Source organism: Lithobates pipiens, unplaced genomic scaffold (assembly GCF_037356315.1).
Source record: "Lithobates pipiens isolate NorthernLeopardFrog02 unplaced genomic scaffold, aLitPip1_a1.2 Scaffold_1, whole genome shotgun sequence".
NCBI lineage: Eukaryota > Metazoa > Chordata > Amphibia > Anura > Ranidae > Lithobates > Lithobates pipiens.
Window position 1 is genome coordinate 61,886,067 of NW_027507685.1, and position 14,514 is coordinate 61,900,580.

At 45.0% G+C, this 14,514-nt stretch overlaps 9 non-coding genes across 9 annotated transcripts; 2 read left to right on the top strand and 7 right to left on the bottom strand.

Moving 5' to 3' along the window:
• Positions 1-157: 157 nt before the first annotated feature.
• Positions 158-267, bottom strand: TRNAL-CAA (transfer RNA leucine (anticodon CAA)). The gene is made up of 2 exons: positions 230-267; positions 158-203 (listed from the first exon to the last, which is right to left on the bottom strand). It is a non-coding gene; the product is annotated as a tRNA-Leu (tRNA).
• Positions 268-539: 272 nt separating this feature from the next.
• On the top strand, positions 540-612 carry TRNAR-UCG (transfer RNA arginine (anticodon UCG)). Its single transcript has one exon. It is a non-coding gene; the product is annotated as a tRNA-Arg (tRNA).
• A 616-nt stretch (positions 613-1,228) lies between these two features.
• On the bottom strand, positions 1,229-1,338 carry TRNAL-CAA (transfer RNA leucine (anticodon CAA)). The gene is made up of 2 exons: positions 1,301-1,338; positions 1,229-1,274 (listed from the first exon to the last, which is right to left on the bottom strand). It is a non-coding gene; the product is annotated as a tRNA-Leu (tRNA).
• Positions 1,339-2,299: 961 nt separating this feature from the next.
• On the bottom strand, positions 2,300-2,409 carry TRNAL-CAA (transfer RNA leucine (anticodon CAA)). The gene is made up of 2 exons: positions 2,372-2,409; positions 2,300-2,345 (listed from the first exon to the last, which is right to left on the bottom strand). It is a non-coding gene; the product is annotated as a tRNA-Leu (tRNA).
• A 960-nt stretch (positions 2,410-3,369) lies between these two features.
• Positions 3,370-3,479, bottom strand: TRNAL-CAA (transfer RNA leucine (anticodon CAA)). Its single transcript has 2 exons — positions 3,442-3,479; positions 3,370-3,415 (listed from the first exon to the last, which is right to left on the bottom strand). It is a non-coding gene; the product is annotated as a tRNA-Leu (tRNA).
• A 960-nt stretch (positions 3,480-4,439) lies between these two features.
• On the bottom strand, positions 4,440-4,549 carry TRNAL-CAA (transfer RNA leucine (anticodon CAA)). Its single transcript has 2 exons — positions 4,512-4,549; positions 4,440-4,485 (listed from the first exon to the last, which is right to left on the bottom strand). It is a non-coding gene; the product is annotated as a tRNA-Leu (tRNA).
• A 962-nt stretch (positions 4,550-5,511) lies between these two features.
• On the bottom strand, positions 5,512-5,621 carry TRNAL-CAA (transfer RNA leucine (anticodon CAA)). The gene is made up of 2 exons: positions 5,584-5,621; positions 5,512-5,557 (listed from the first exon to the last, which is right to left on the bottom strand). It is a non-coding gene; the product is annotated as a tRNA-Leu (tRNA).
• Positions 5,622-13,569: 7,948 nt separating this feature from the next.
• Positions 13,570-13,642, top strand: TRNAR-UCG (transfer RNA arginine (anticodon UCG)). The gene has a single exon. It is a non-coding gene; the product is annotated as a tRNA-Arg (tRNA).
• A 616-nt stretch (positions 13,643-14,258) lies between these two features.
• Positions 14,259-14,368, bottom strand: TRNAL-CAA (transfer RNA leucine (anticodon CAA)). The gene is made up of 2 exons: positions 14,331-14,368; positions 14,259-14,304 (listed from the first exon to the last, which is right to left on the bottom strand). It is a non-coding gene; the product is annotated as a tRNA-Leu (tRNA).
• Positions 14,369-14,514: the final 146 nt, after the last annotated feature.

Consider the following 14,514-nt stretch of genomic DNA (forward strand, 5'->3'; position numbering starts at 1 on the left):
AACAGCATGGTCTAGCAGATTTTCCTCAAGAATTTGATCTTTATGTAGGATGTGCAAAGTTTTTGGATTTTTTTTCATGTTTTTTTGTCGGTGACATGGTAGCATGAAAACACAGCGGGAGTGGTGATTGTAGTTCAAGCTAAATGTGTAAACAGATTGTCAGAAGTGGGATTTGAACCCACGCCTCCATTTGGAGACCAGAACACCCACACAACGTGAAGAAACAGCTCTTGAGTCTGGCGCCTTAGACCACTCGGCCATCCTGACAAGATATATTGAGGTGCTATGGCTTCCTCTGGAAATATCATCTACTCGTGGTACTCTATTGATCTATTACCATTGTCAAGGAGCTGTATGAACACTCTGAACCTAGGCCATTTTGCAAATGCACTTCTTAAAGCATGACCTTGCACCAAGTCATACATTTCAGATCCTTTCTACCAAATCTCCTTGAGCAAAAAAAGTAGAAGATGTCCCAGGTGATCTTCGAGTGTTTGGTTGATCCGGGCGCCACAAACCAGAATCATGTCCTTGTGGCAGACCGCGTGGCCTAATGGATAAGGCGTCTGACTTCGGATCAGAAGATTGAGGGTTCGAGTCCCTTCGTGGTCGTTTTCTATGCTGCTTTCCAGTTCCTTCCTGTGACCTTCACTCGTAAATTCTTGCTTTACCCATAACAACGTGCTTCTTGCTGGAGGCTTCCAATTTGCTGAAGCCCAGAGCCTCCAAACAGAAGTAAATCATAAAGTGGAAGTAAACCAATTGATTTAAGGGTTTCAAAACACAGTTACATGCCTGGAATCCCGGGATTGATAACTGTCCCATTTGCTTGTGTTCTCAACCAAACTATCAAATCATCAAATGGCTGGTGTCATAACTTAAATATGCCTAAAATGGGAGAGCAACTGAGTATGTGCAGAGCAGGTTGAAACAGCGTATTACTGGATTTCAAAGTGTATAGAAGCATATTTTTTAATGTTTTACATGAGTATATATGCAAAATGGGACAACCGGAAGAGATGTAGCAGGACTTACTTTTCTGACTAAAGTTGCACTTTAAATGAGAGATTTAACAGCATGGTCTAGCAGATTTTCCTCAAGAATTTGATCTTTATGTAGGATGTGCAAAGTTTTTGGATTTTTTTTCATGTTTTTTTGTCGGTGACATGGTAGCATGAAAACACAGCGGGAGTGGTGATTGTAGTTCAAGCTAAATGTGTAAACAGATTGTCAGAAGTGGGATTTGAACCCACGCCTCCATTTGGAGACCAGAACACCCACACAATGTGAAGAAACAGCTCTTGAGTCTGGCGCCTTAGACCACTCGGCCATCCTGACAAGATATATTGAGGTGCTATGGCTTCCTCTGGAAATATCATCTACTCGTGGTACTCTATTGATCTATTACCATTGTCAAGGAGCTGTATAAACACTCTGAACCTAGGCCATTTTGCAAATGCACTTCTTAAAGCATGACCTTGCACCAAGTCATACATTTCAGATCCTTTCTACCCAATCTCCTTGAGCAAAAAAAGTAGAAGATGTCCCAGGTGATCTTCGAGTGTTTGGTTGATCCGGGCGCCACAAACCAGAATCATGTCCTTGTGGCAGACCGTGTGGCCTAATGGATAAGGCGTCTGACTTCGGATCAGAAGATTGAGGGTTCGAGTCCCTTCGTGGTCGTTTTCTATGCTGCTTTCCAGTTCCCTCCTGTGACCTTCACTCGTAAATTCTTGCTTTAGCCATAACAACGTGCTTCTTGCTGGAGGCTTCCAATTTGCTGAAGCCCAGAGCCTCCAAACAGAAGTAAATCATAAAGTGGAAGTAAACCAATTGATTTAAGGGTTTCAAAACACAGTTACATGCCTGGAATCCCGGGATTGATAACTGTCCCATTTGCTTGTGTTCTCAACCAAACTATCAAATCATCAAATGGCTGGTGTCATAACTTAAATATGCCTAAAATGGGAGAGCAACTGAGTATGTGCAGAGCAGGTTGAAACAGCGTATTACTGGATTTCAAAGTGTATAGAAACATATTTTTTAATGTTTTACATGAGTATATATGCAAAATGGGACAACCGGAAGAGATGTAGCAGGACTTACTTTTCTGACTAAAGTTGCACTTTAAATGAGAGATTTAACAGCATGGTCTAGCAGATTTTCCTCAAGAATTTGATCTTTATGTAGGATGTGCAAAGTTTTTGGATTTTTTTTCATGTTTTTTTGTCGGTGACATGGTAGCATGAAAACACAGCGGGAGTGGTGATTGTAGTTCAAGCTAAATGTGTAAACAGATTGTCAGAAGTGGGATTTGAACCCACGCCTCCATTTGGAGACCAGAACACCCACACAATGTGAAGAAACAGCTCTTGAGTCTGGCGCCTTAGACCACTCGGCCATCCTGACAAGATATATTAAGGTGCTATGGCTTCCTCTGGAAATATCATCTACTCGTAGTACTCTATTGATCTATTACCATTGTCAAGGAGCTGTATGAACACTCTGAACCTAGGCCCTTTTGCAAATGCACTTCTTAAAGCATGACCTTGCACCAAGTCATACATTTCAGATCCTTTCTACCAAATCTCCTTGAGCAAAAAAAGTAGAAGATGTCCCAGGTGATCTTCGAGTGTTTGGTTGATCCGGGCGCCACAAACCAGAATCATGTCCTTGTGGCAGACCGCGTGGCCTAATGGATAAGGCGTCTGACTTCGGATCAGAAGATTGAGGGTTCGAGTCCCTTCGTGGTTGTTTTCTATGCTGCTTTCCAGTTCCTTCCTGTGACCTTCACTCGTAAATTCTTGCTTTACCCATAACAACGTGCTTCTTGCTGGAGGCTTCCAATTTGCTGAAGCCCAGAGCCTCCAAACAGAAATAAATCATAAAGTGGAAGTAAACCAATTGATTTAAGGGTTTCAAAACACAGTTACATGCATGGAATCCCGGGATTGATAACTGTCCCATTTGCTTGTGTTCTCAACCAAACTATCAAATCATCAAATGGCTGGTGTCATAACTTAAATATGCCTAAAATGGGAGAGCAACTGAGTATGTGCAGAGCAGGTTGAAACAGCGTATTACTGGATTTCAAAGTGTATAGAACCATATTTTTTAATGTTTTACATGAGTATATATGCAAAATGGGACAACCGGAAGAGATGTAGCAGGACTTACTTTTCTACTAAAGTTGCACTTTAAATGACAGATTTAACAGCATGGTCTAGCAGATTTTCCTCAAGAATTTGATCTTTATGTAGGATGTGCAAAGTTTTTGGATTTTTTTTCATGTTTTTTTGTCGGTGGCATGGTAGCATGAAAACACAGCGGGAGTGGTGATTGTAGTTCAAGCTAAATGTGTAAACAGATTGTCAGAAGTGGGATTTGAACCCACGCCTCCATTTGGAGACCAGAACACCCACACAATGTGAAGAAACAGCTCTTGAGTCTGGCGCCTTAGACCACTCGGCCATCCTGACAAGACATATTGAGGTGCTATGGCTTCCTCTGGAAATATCATCTACTCGTAGTACTCTATTGATCTATTACCATTGTCAAGGAGCTGTATGAACACTCTGAACCTAGGCCCTTTTGCAAATGCACTTCTTAAAGCATGACCTTGCACCAAGTCATACATTTCAGATCCTTTCTACCAAATCTCCTTGAGCAAAAAAAGTAGAAGATGTCCCAGGTGATCTTCGAGTGTTTGGTTGATCCGGGTGCCACAAACCAGAATCATGTCCTTGTGGCAGACCGCGTGGCATAATGGATAAGGCGTCTGACTTCGGATCAGAAGATTGAGGGTTCGAGTCCCTTCGTGGTCGTTTTCTATGCTGCTTTCCAGTTCCTTCCTGTGACCTTCACTCGTAAATTCTTGCTTTAGCCATAACAACGTGCTTCTTGCTGGAGGCTTCCAATTTGCTGAAGCCCAGAGCCTCCAAACAGAAGTAAATCATAAAGTGGAAGTAAACCAATTGATTTAAGGGTTTCAAAACACAGTTACATGCCTGGAATCCCGGGATTAATAACTGTCCCATTTGCTTGTGTTCTCAACCAAACTATCAAATCATCAAATGGCTGGTGTCATAACTTAAATATGCCTAAAATGGGAGAGCAACTGAGTATGTGCAGAGCAGGTTGAAACAGCGTATTACTGGATTTCAAAGTGTATAGAACCATATTTTTTAATGTTTTACATGAGTATATATGCAAAATGGGACAACCGGAAGAGATGTAGCAGGACTTACTTTTCTACTAAAGTTGCACTTTAAATGACAGATTTAACAGCATGGTCTAGCAGATTTTCCTCAAGAATTTGATCTTTATGTAGGATGTGCAAAGTTTTTGGATTTTTTTTCATGTTTTTTTGTCGGTGACATGGTAGCATGAAAACACAGCGGGAGTGGTGATTGTAGTTCAAGCTAAATGTGTAAACAGATTGTCAGAAGTGGGATTTGAACCCACGCCTCCATTTGGAGACCAGAACACCCACACAATGTGAAGAAACAGCTCTTGAGTCTGGCGCCTTAGACCACTCGGCCATCCTGACAAGACATATTGAGGTGCTATGGCTTCCTCTGGAAATATCATCTACTCGTAGTACTCTATTGATCTATTACCATTGTCAAGGAGCTGTATGAACACTCTGAACCTAGGCCCTTTTGCAAATGCACTTCTTAAAGCATGACCTTGCACCAAGTCATACATTTCAGATCCTTTCTACCAAATCTCCTTGAGCAAAAAAAGTAGAAGATGTCCCAGGTGATCTTCGAGTGTTTGGTTGATCCGGGCGCCACAAACCAGAATCATGTCCTTGTGGCAGACCGTGTGGCCTAATGGATAAGGCGTCTGACTTCGCATCAGAAGATTGAGGGTTCGAGTCCCTTCGTGGTCGTTTTCTATGCTGCTTTCCAGTTCCTTCCTGTGACCTTCACTCGTAAATTCTTGCTTTACCCATAACAACGTGCTTCTTGCTGGAGGCTTCCAATTTGCTGAAGCCCAGAGCCTCCAAACAGAAGTAAATCATAAAGTGGAAGTAAACCAATTGATTTAAGGGTTTCAAAACACAGTTACATGCCTGGAATCCCGGGATTGATAACTGTCCCATTTGCTTGTGTTCTCAACCAAACTATCAAATCATCAAATGGCTGGTGTCATAACTTAAATATTTCCCCAAAATGGGAGAGCAACTGAGTATGTGCAGAGCAGGTTGAAACAGCGTATTACTGGATTTCAAAGTGTATAGAACCATATTTTTTAATGTTTTACATGAGTATATATGCAAAATGGGACAACCAGAAGAGATGTAGCAGGACTTACTTTTCTACTAAAGTTGCACTTTAAATGACAGATTTAACAGCATGGTCTAGCAGATTTTCCTCAAGAATTTGATCTTTATGTAGGATGTGCAAAGTTTTTGGATTTTTTTTCATGTTTTTTTGTCGGTGACATGGTAGCATGAAAACACAGCGGGAGTGGTGATTGTAGTTCAAGCTAAATGTGTAAACAGATTGTCAGAAGTGGGATTTGAACCCACGCCTCCATTTGGAGACCAGAACACCCACACAATGTGAAGAAACAGCTCTTGAGTCTGGCGCCTTAGACCACTCGGCCATCCTGACAAGACATATTGAGGTGCTATGGCTTCCTCTGGAAATATCATCTACTCGTAGTACTCTATTGATCTATTACCATTGTCAAGGAGCTGTATGAACACTCTGAACCTAGGCCCTTTTGCAAATGCACTTCTTAAAGCATGACCTTGCACCAAGTCATACATTTCAGATCCTTTCTACCAAATCTCCTTGAGCAAAAAAAGTAGAAGATGTCCCAGGTGATCTTCGAGTGTTTGGTTGATCCGGGCGCCACAAACCAGAATCATGTCCTTGTGGCAGACCGTGTGGCCTAATGGATAAGGCGTCTGACTTCGGATCAGAAGATTGAGGGTTCGAGTCCCTTCGTGGTCGTTTTCTATGCTGCTTTCCAGTTCCTTCCTGTGACCTTCACTCGTAAATTCTTGCTTTACCCATAACAACGTGCTTCTTGCTGGAGGCTTCCAATTTGCTGAAGCCCAGAGCCTCCAAACAGAAGTAAATCATAAAGTGGAAGTAAACCAATTGATTTAAGGGTTTCAAAACACAGTTACATGCCTGGAATCCCGGGATTGATAACTGTCCCATTTGCTTGTGTTCTCAACCAAACTATCAAATCATCAAATGGCTGGTGTCATAACTTAAATATTTCCCCAAAATGGGAGAGCAACTGAGTATGTGCAGAGCAGGTTGAAACAGCGTATTACTGGATTTCAAAGTGTATAGAACCATATTTTTTAATGTTTTACATGAGTATATATGCAAAATGGGACAACCAGAAGAGATGTAGCAGGACTTACTTTTCTACTAAAGTTGCACTTTAAATGACAGATTTAACAGCATGGTCTAGCAGATTTTCCTCAAGAATTTGATCTTTATGTAGGATGTGCAAAGTTTTTGGATTTTTTTTCATGTTTTTTTGTCGGTGACATGGTAGCATGAAAACACAGCGGGAGTGGTGATTGTAGTTCAAGCTAAATGTGTAAACAGATTGTCAGAAGTGGGATTTGAACCCACGCCTCCATTTGGAGACCAGAACACCCACACAATGTGAAGAAACAGCTCTTGAGTCTGGTGCCTTAGACCACTCAGCCATCCTGACAAGATATATTGAGGTGCTATGGCTTCCTCTGGAAATATCATCTACTCGTAGTACTCTATTGATCTATTACCATTGTCAAGGAGCTGTATGAACACTCTGAACCTAGGCCCTTTTGCAAATGCACTTCTTTTTTTTTTTTTTTTTTTTTTTTTTTATAAATTTTTATTGGAAAAGATAAGGAAAATACAAAAAAGAAATACATACGATTAGGCACAATTATTAAATGCAAGATACATAACCAGGTCACACCCTGGGGTACCAGAGAACCATAAGGCATACATAAAGAAAAAGAAGAAGCATAAGACAAAATAAAAGGAGAGACCCAAGACAGTTAAGTTGCAAACAAACTAAACAATGAAGACCACACTGGATGGATCAGAGACCTTCTAAGATCTTAAATAATGCAAGTAATGCTAATAAAGCCAGTGCCCCAGGGGCAAAATACCTAATCACAAGTTACAGAGCAAAATGTTGATAGAAAACAAAATATAAGGGAATGGGATGACAGGGGGGGGCTAAGGACGGGGGGGGGGGGGGAGGGGGTGTAAGGGGGGGGGGGGGGGGGTTCAATGTTAAAGTTCGGAGTAAAATGTCCTGGCAAGAGGTACAACTGAGGAAAAGTTGAGATGTGACGTGAATGGAATGGGGGGGGGGTGTGGAAGGCAGCTTCGGGATAAGAGACTCGCATTGAAATCAGGAGGGGAGCGGGTCCTTGTAGACGAAAGAGAGTTGTTCCACTTCGCATTGGTCCTGTACTGACAGATTGGTGGTCATAAACAAATTCCATTTAGCAAGGAAGTCAGCTTTTTGTTTGCCGTGCGAGAAGTCCGTGACGAGCCTCTCTGTGCGTAGGAGAGAAAGAAGGTCTGTTCGAAGTTGGGAGGCTGGGGGGCCAGAAGGCAGGAGCCAGAAGCGTAGTATGAGGCGGCGGGCCAGCAGTAGGCACAATAGGGTCCAGTCTACCGTGGCTCGGGTGGGGGGAGATCCTGAGACAGATCTGTTGCCTGCTGAGATGGACCACGGTAACAGGATGGGATCCCAATAGCCAAAGATCAGGAGAAAGGGGTCTTTGGGTAGTTTCAGCAGAGTAACATCAAAAATAAATGCTAGTACCTGGTCCCAAAAGGAGGAGATGACAGGACAAGACCAAAAGCGATGAGCGAGAGGAGGCTTCGGAAGATGACACTGTGGGCAGACTGCCCCATCTGGTTTCGATGTGGAGGATAAAAAGGGAATGTAGGCCCTGTGGGCAATCTTGAGCTGGGATTCCCTCCAAGTTTCGTTGGGCGTCAGTTTGTGGACTTTATTGAGACCGAGCAAAATTTTGTGAATAAGATTTGAGTCCGGGAAAGCAGATGACCAGTTTGCAATAGAAGAGGTTGATGCGGGTGTCCGTGATCTTTGCAAGAGCGGCTTGTAGATATCTGAAATTTTGAAGGAGTCGTTACGTATCAGCTGATCTAGAAAGCTTGGTTGAAAACGACGAGATGCTTCCTTACAAGTCTGCGTGATGAAGCTGAGACATTGTTGGTAATGAAAGAAATGGGAGGAAGGAATCAGGAATGTGTCCATCACTTTCTGAAAGGGGAGCGGTTTACCATTGTAGGGGTCGCATAGAGACGAGAACAAGGACAGACCCCGTTCTGACCATTCTGAGAAGGCTTGACAGTGTAGTCCTGGAGTGAAGCAGGGGTTTCCTTGGATAGGTAGGTGTAAAGAAAGGAAAGGCGTAAGACCGGCCAATTTTCTAGATTCTCTCCATGCTATAGCTGTATCTCTGAAGACTAGATTATGTTGGTGAGGGAGGGGTACGGATTTCCAGCGGCTATGTAACAAGGCTGATAATGAGAAAGGGCGAGCCATAGCGGATTCCAATTCAAAATTAGAGTATCTGGACGAGTGCGTAATCCAGTCCAGGCTAGTTCTAAGTAAGCAGGCTAAGTTATACAACCTAATGTTAGGCAGACTTATACCCCCATCGCCCCTGGGAAGGTGCAACTTCTTAAAAGCAATGCGTGGTCTTTTGCCGTGCCATAAAAATTTAGAAATAGCGGATTCCAAAGAGGTAACATCCTTGTGTTTGAGCAGAAGAGGAAGGGTTTGCAGGGGATACAAAAGTCTGGCAAAACTGACCATTTTTACCAAATGGCACCTACCCAGGAGCGAGAGAGGCAGATCCATCCAGTTAAGTAACTCTTGAGATAACTTAGTAAACAAGGGAGGATAATTAAGCTGATACAGGGAGGAAGGCATTTTACCAATCTTAATACCCAGGTAGGTGATGTAGGAGGGAGCAACCGAGAATAAGGAGCCGCTTGCCCAGGGTGGGGTGGAAAGAGATCCAATGGGTAAAATTTCACTCTTAGAATAATTAATGCGCAACCCAGAACACAATCTAAATTCGTCAAAGGTATTTTTGATGGTGGAAATATCAAGGGAGGGGTTGGAGGTGAAAATAAGGATGTCATCAGCGAATAGAGATGAGCGGAGTTCCACTCCTCCAATCTCTATGCCCTGTAGAGGAGCTGAAAAAGATAGATATCTAGAAAGGGGTTCCAAGGCTAAATTAAAAAGTAGAGGGGAGAGGGGGCAACCCTGCCTGGTGCCTTTGTGTAATGGGAAATCAGGGGAAAGGAGACCTGCTGCTACCAGACGGGCGGTTGGAGAGGAGTACATTGAGGTTATAAGGTGACTGAAGGGGCCTGAGAAACCTAATTTGGACAGGGTCATAGATAACCAGTCAAAGCTAACGTTGTCGAATGCTTTCTCAGCGTCTAGGGTAATGATAGCATATGAACCAGAAGGATTCTGTTTGGCCGATTCAAGGGCGAGCAGAACTTTTCGTATATTTAGAGTGGCTGTCCGACCTTTGACAAAGCCCGACTGGGCTGGGTGAATTAGATGGGGAAGAATATCAGCTAGCCTGGAAGCGACAATTTTTGAGAGAATTTTCACATCCAAATTTAGGAGGGAGATGGGTCTGTAGGAGCCGGGTTGTAACGGATCCTTACCTTTCTTAGAGAGGAGCTTAATGACCGCTTGGTTCCCGGAAGGAAGGTAAGAACCCCCTGCCCAGATGGAAGAATAAACAGAAAGGAGGGTGGGCGCTACGGTGTGAATGAGGTTTTTGTAAAATTCACTAGTATAGCCATCAGGGCCTGGAGCCTTGTTGGAATGTAAGTGGCGAATGGTGGATTCAATTTCAGAGAGGGTAATAGGGGCGTTAAGGGTCTCTAATTGTTGTGTAGTTAAAGTGGGGAGCATCACTTTGTCAAGGAAGGCCTGAGCTTTTTCTCGGACTATAGGATCTGGAGCATAGAGATCAGTATAGTATTTTAACATGGTCTCGTTTATAGCCTGGGGGGAGGAATGTGTCTGTCCCGTGTGGTCGCGAAGGGAGGTGATGTGAGTGGGGCGATGGGCCCCTTTACAGAGTCGGGAGAGGAGTTTCCCTGCCTTATTGCCGAACTTGTGAAGGGTAGCATCCAAGTGAGCTTTTTTCGATCGTTCGACAGCGTCGGCCCAAGTATCAAAAGCTGCTTTGGCTGAAACCCACTCGTCGTGATGAGTGGCTGAGTTAGAGGACGAGAGCTGCCTTTGGGCAGTATGTAGTCTAGCACTGGCCAATTTGTATCGTTTAAGAGCATTACGTTTGAAGGATGTGGCGTAGCAAATTATCCGGCCTCTAAGGTACGCTTTCCCCGCATCCCAAAAAAGGTTCGGATCCGCCGTATGCGAGGCGTTCGCGGAAGAGTATTCCAGCCAGGCCTTATCCAAAAACTTCAAAAAATCTGCATTATCAGCTAAAAAAGCTGGAAAACGCCACATGTTGGGATGTGGGGGAAGATCCAGTCTGTCTAGTAAGACAACTACAGGGGCATGATCAGAAACCGCTATATCGTGAATTTCAGTCTCAGAAACCAAAGGAATGAGGTCGTCGGTCCCAAAGAAATGGTCAAGGCGGGCAAGGGATTTATGGGGGTTAGAGTAGAACGTGAATTCTTTGTCGGTTGGGTGACTAAGGCGCCAAAGGTCTGTCATGTGTAGGGAGTCCATAGTGGAGGCAAAGATGGAAGGAGTCATCAAGGTGGCATCTTGCGGGCGTTGTTTTGGGGAGGATCTATCGATCGAGGAATGCATAACATCATTAAAGTCACCCCCTACCAAATGGGGCAGGCGGGTGAATTTAAGTAGCCACACCGAAAGTTCAGAGTAAAAATGTTTAGTAGGATTATTGGGGGCGTAAACATTGGAAATGAACAATTCTTTAGTGCCTATCCGCACCTCAGCAGTGAAAAAGCGTCCTGAATCATCCGAAAAAGTGGAAAGAACAGTGCAAGGGAGGTTTTTGTGGATTAAAAGCAAAACCCCAGCCTTCCGACCCACTGATTCGGCTCCGAGGACTGACCCCACCCAGATCTTCTGTAAACGTGGAAAATCTGATGCGAGTAGGTGAGTCTCCTGTAAAAGGGCAATGTCTGCTTTGAGCCTCTTAAGGTGGCGAAGAATCTTCATTCTCTTTTGGGGAGAACGGAGACCCTTGACATTCCAGGAGACTACTCTAAGTGGAGCTCAATCAGTGGGTGTGGGCAGCAGGATGTAGCATACAGGAGCCTGAGATTATGTAAACTGCCTAGTCCGGGGGTATCGGTGATACAAGACAGGAAGTGAGGACCAGGGATTCTGGACTGGTAGAGGGGAGAACCCATTAAGTCACAGGGAATGAACCAGGGGAGGGGGATAGAAAAGGGGGATGGGGATTTAAACAAAAATAAGAAAAGGGTAATAACCAAACATATAAACCAAAGCGTGTACTTCTCTTTTTTCCGCATGAGTTCACTGTGTATAGGTGGGAGGAACACTCCCCGGCAGAGCCCCATTAAAATCAGAGGAGAAAACGCGGGCAGTGCCAAGGTTTTTGCTTAAAGCCCGCCGGGCTAGGGGTAAACGACCCAGCGTTGGGAAAAGTAAATAGCATGGGGACGCGTTGATACACAGTGGAGGCATGCAAGATCCTAGAGCCGGGTGGAGGAACAAAGGAACAAAGCCGGCACAATACAGAAATCTTAAACCATAAATTTAAATAACAGATCAACAGTAAGATTTGAGTAGATGCGTAATGAGAAAACAAAGACAACCTGGTTAGTTGACCATATACGTGGGTGTGCTGTTGAAGAAGAGAAGTTCAGTTGCTGAACGAAGCGCGTTGCGACTAACATCAGGATCCTTCTGGGCCGGCATAGTGTCAGCTCCCGGTGTGCAATGAGGTAGAGTTCAAAGGCGGAAATGAAGGGAAGGTGGACAACACACCCCGAGCACGAGGAGTAAAAGGCTGACACTGGGCATATCGATGCCAGCAAACCGGGAAGAAGGAGGGGGGACAAAAAAAAATAACACGTCAAACTGATGTAAAAATGAAAAGAGGATTTTCAGCGGGGAAAGTTGCGATGCCGAGGATGCTCCGGATCCGAAGCACGGAAGCGTTTAGGGGAGTCCTTTCTTGGGCTTCTCTGGTCCAAGGCACGGAGAGATGCGGAAGATTTGGAGGGAGTAGCCGGAGAGGAATCCGGGCGAAGTGAACGTAGAAAAGCTTCCGCTTCAGAAGGGTCTTGGAATGAGAGCTGCTCTCCCTTGGGGGATTTGAGGCGGAGCACAGCAGGGTATGCCAAGGAGAACTTAATTTGTAATTTAAACAGTTCAGAGCAGATGGGTTGGAAAGCTTTCCGCTTTTTTGAAACTTCGATAGAGTAGTCTGCGAAGATTAAAATCTTGACCCCATCGATTTGCACAGAGGGGGATTGCCGGAATGCTTGGAGAACTGCGGCTTTGTCAGCGTAATTCAAATATTTGGCTATGATAGGCCGAGGAGACTTGCGTTCTGGGTTGAAGGATCCTATGCGGTGGGCCCTTTCCACCATGAAGGGGCCTGCAAGGCCCAGGGCCTCCGGGACGCGCTTCGCACAGAAGTCGCCTAGGTTGGCGTTGGGGAGCGACTCAGGGATGCCAACGAAACGCAGATTGGAGCGTCTGGATCTGTTCTCTAAGTCGTCCAGCTTTTGGAAGACATATTGAAGCGCTTTTTCTTGAGACCTCTCAGTGGCTTGAGAGTGATACTGATCATCCTCCACTTCTGATATCCTATGTTCAAGATCATCAAGTCTGGTAGCATGCTGTGCGATTTGGGCCTTGAGTTGTTGCATCCCCGCTTGCACAGCTTTTTCCACAGAAGCTGTAATCATAGGGGATAGCAAGGCCGCCACAGCCTGAGCAATGCGGCTAGTATGTCCATCATCAACTGAGGGAGTGAGGTGAGGGTCGCTGGCCAGGCTGTGGGGAGGCTGAGCGGCTTGCCCATGGTGATGTGGTGGGCCTGTGGTGGCTGGGGGTGATGTGGTGTTGACCCCGCTTACCTCCATGTCTGTGTCCGGCCGGTCAGAAGCTGGTGCCTGAGGAGGTGTCGCGGCCTGCGCCGGAGCCTGGTAGGCCGAAGCCGGGGGCTCGATTTGCGGGCGGTCCGCGAGCGCCGCTGCGGCCGCGTATGAACGGGGACCCGTCTTTTCGAGGAAGCGGTCCATGAAGCGTGGATCGCGGGGGGGGTCACCCGGAGCCTGGATGGGGCACTGGGGCCGCTTTTGGCTGAATTTAGAAGCCGGTTTGAGGGGCTCTGGAGCGGGAGCTAGGCGGGTGCGCTGCTAGCTCATGCGGCGCCGGAACCGGAAGTCTTGCACTTCTTAAAGCATGACCTTGCACCAAGTCATACATTTCAGATCCTTTCTACCAAATCTCCTTGAGCAAAAAAAGTAGAAGATGTCCCAGGTGATCTTCGAGTGTTTGGTTGATCCGGGCGCCACAAACCAGAATCATGTCCTTGTGGCAGACCGCGTGGCCTAATGGATAAGGCGTCTGACTTCGGATCAGAAGATTGAGGGTTCGAGTCCCTTCGTGGTCGTTTTCTATGCTGCTTTCCAGTTCCTTCCTGTGACCTTCACTCGTAAATTCTTGCTTTACCCATAACAACGTGCTTCTTGCTGGAGGCTTCCAATTTGCTGAAGCCCAGAGCCTCCAAACAGAAGTAAATCATAAAGTGGAAGTAAACCAATTGATTTAAGGGTTTCAAAACACAGTTACATGCCTGGAATCCCGGGATTGATAACTGTCCCATTTGCTTGTGTTCTCAACCAAACTATCAAATCATCAAATGGCTGGTGTCATAACTTAAATATGCCTAAAATGGGAGAGCAACTGAGTATGTGCAGAGCAGGTTGAAACAGCGTATTACTGGATTTCAAAGTGTATAGAAGCATATTTTTTAATGTTTTACATGAGTATATATGCAAAATGGGACAACCGGAAGAGATGTAGCAGGACTTACTTTTCTGACTAAAGTTGCACTTTAAATGACAGATTTAACAGCATGGTCTAGCAGATTTTCCTCAAGAATTTGATCTTTATGTAGGATGTGCAAAGTTTTTGGATTTTTTTTCATGTTTTTTTTTCGGTGACATGGTAGCATGAAAACACAGCGGGAGTGGTGATTGTAGTTCAAGCTAAATGTGTAAACAGATTGTCAGAAGTGGGATTTGAACCCACGCCTCCATTTGGAGACCAGAACACCCACACAACGTGAAGAAACAGCTCTTGAGTCTGGCGCCTTAGACCACTCGGCCATCCTGACAAGATATATTGAGGTGCTATGGCTTCCTCTGGAAATATCATCTACTCGTAGTACTCTATTGATCTATTACCATTGTCAAGGAGCTGTATGAACACTCTGAACCTAGGCCCTTTTGCAAATGCACTTCTTAAAGCATGACCTTGCAC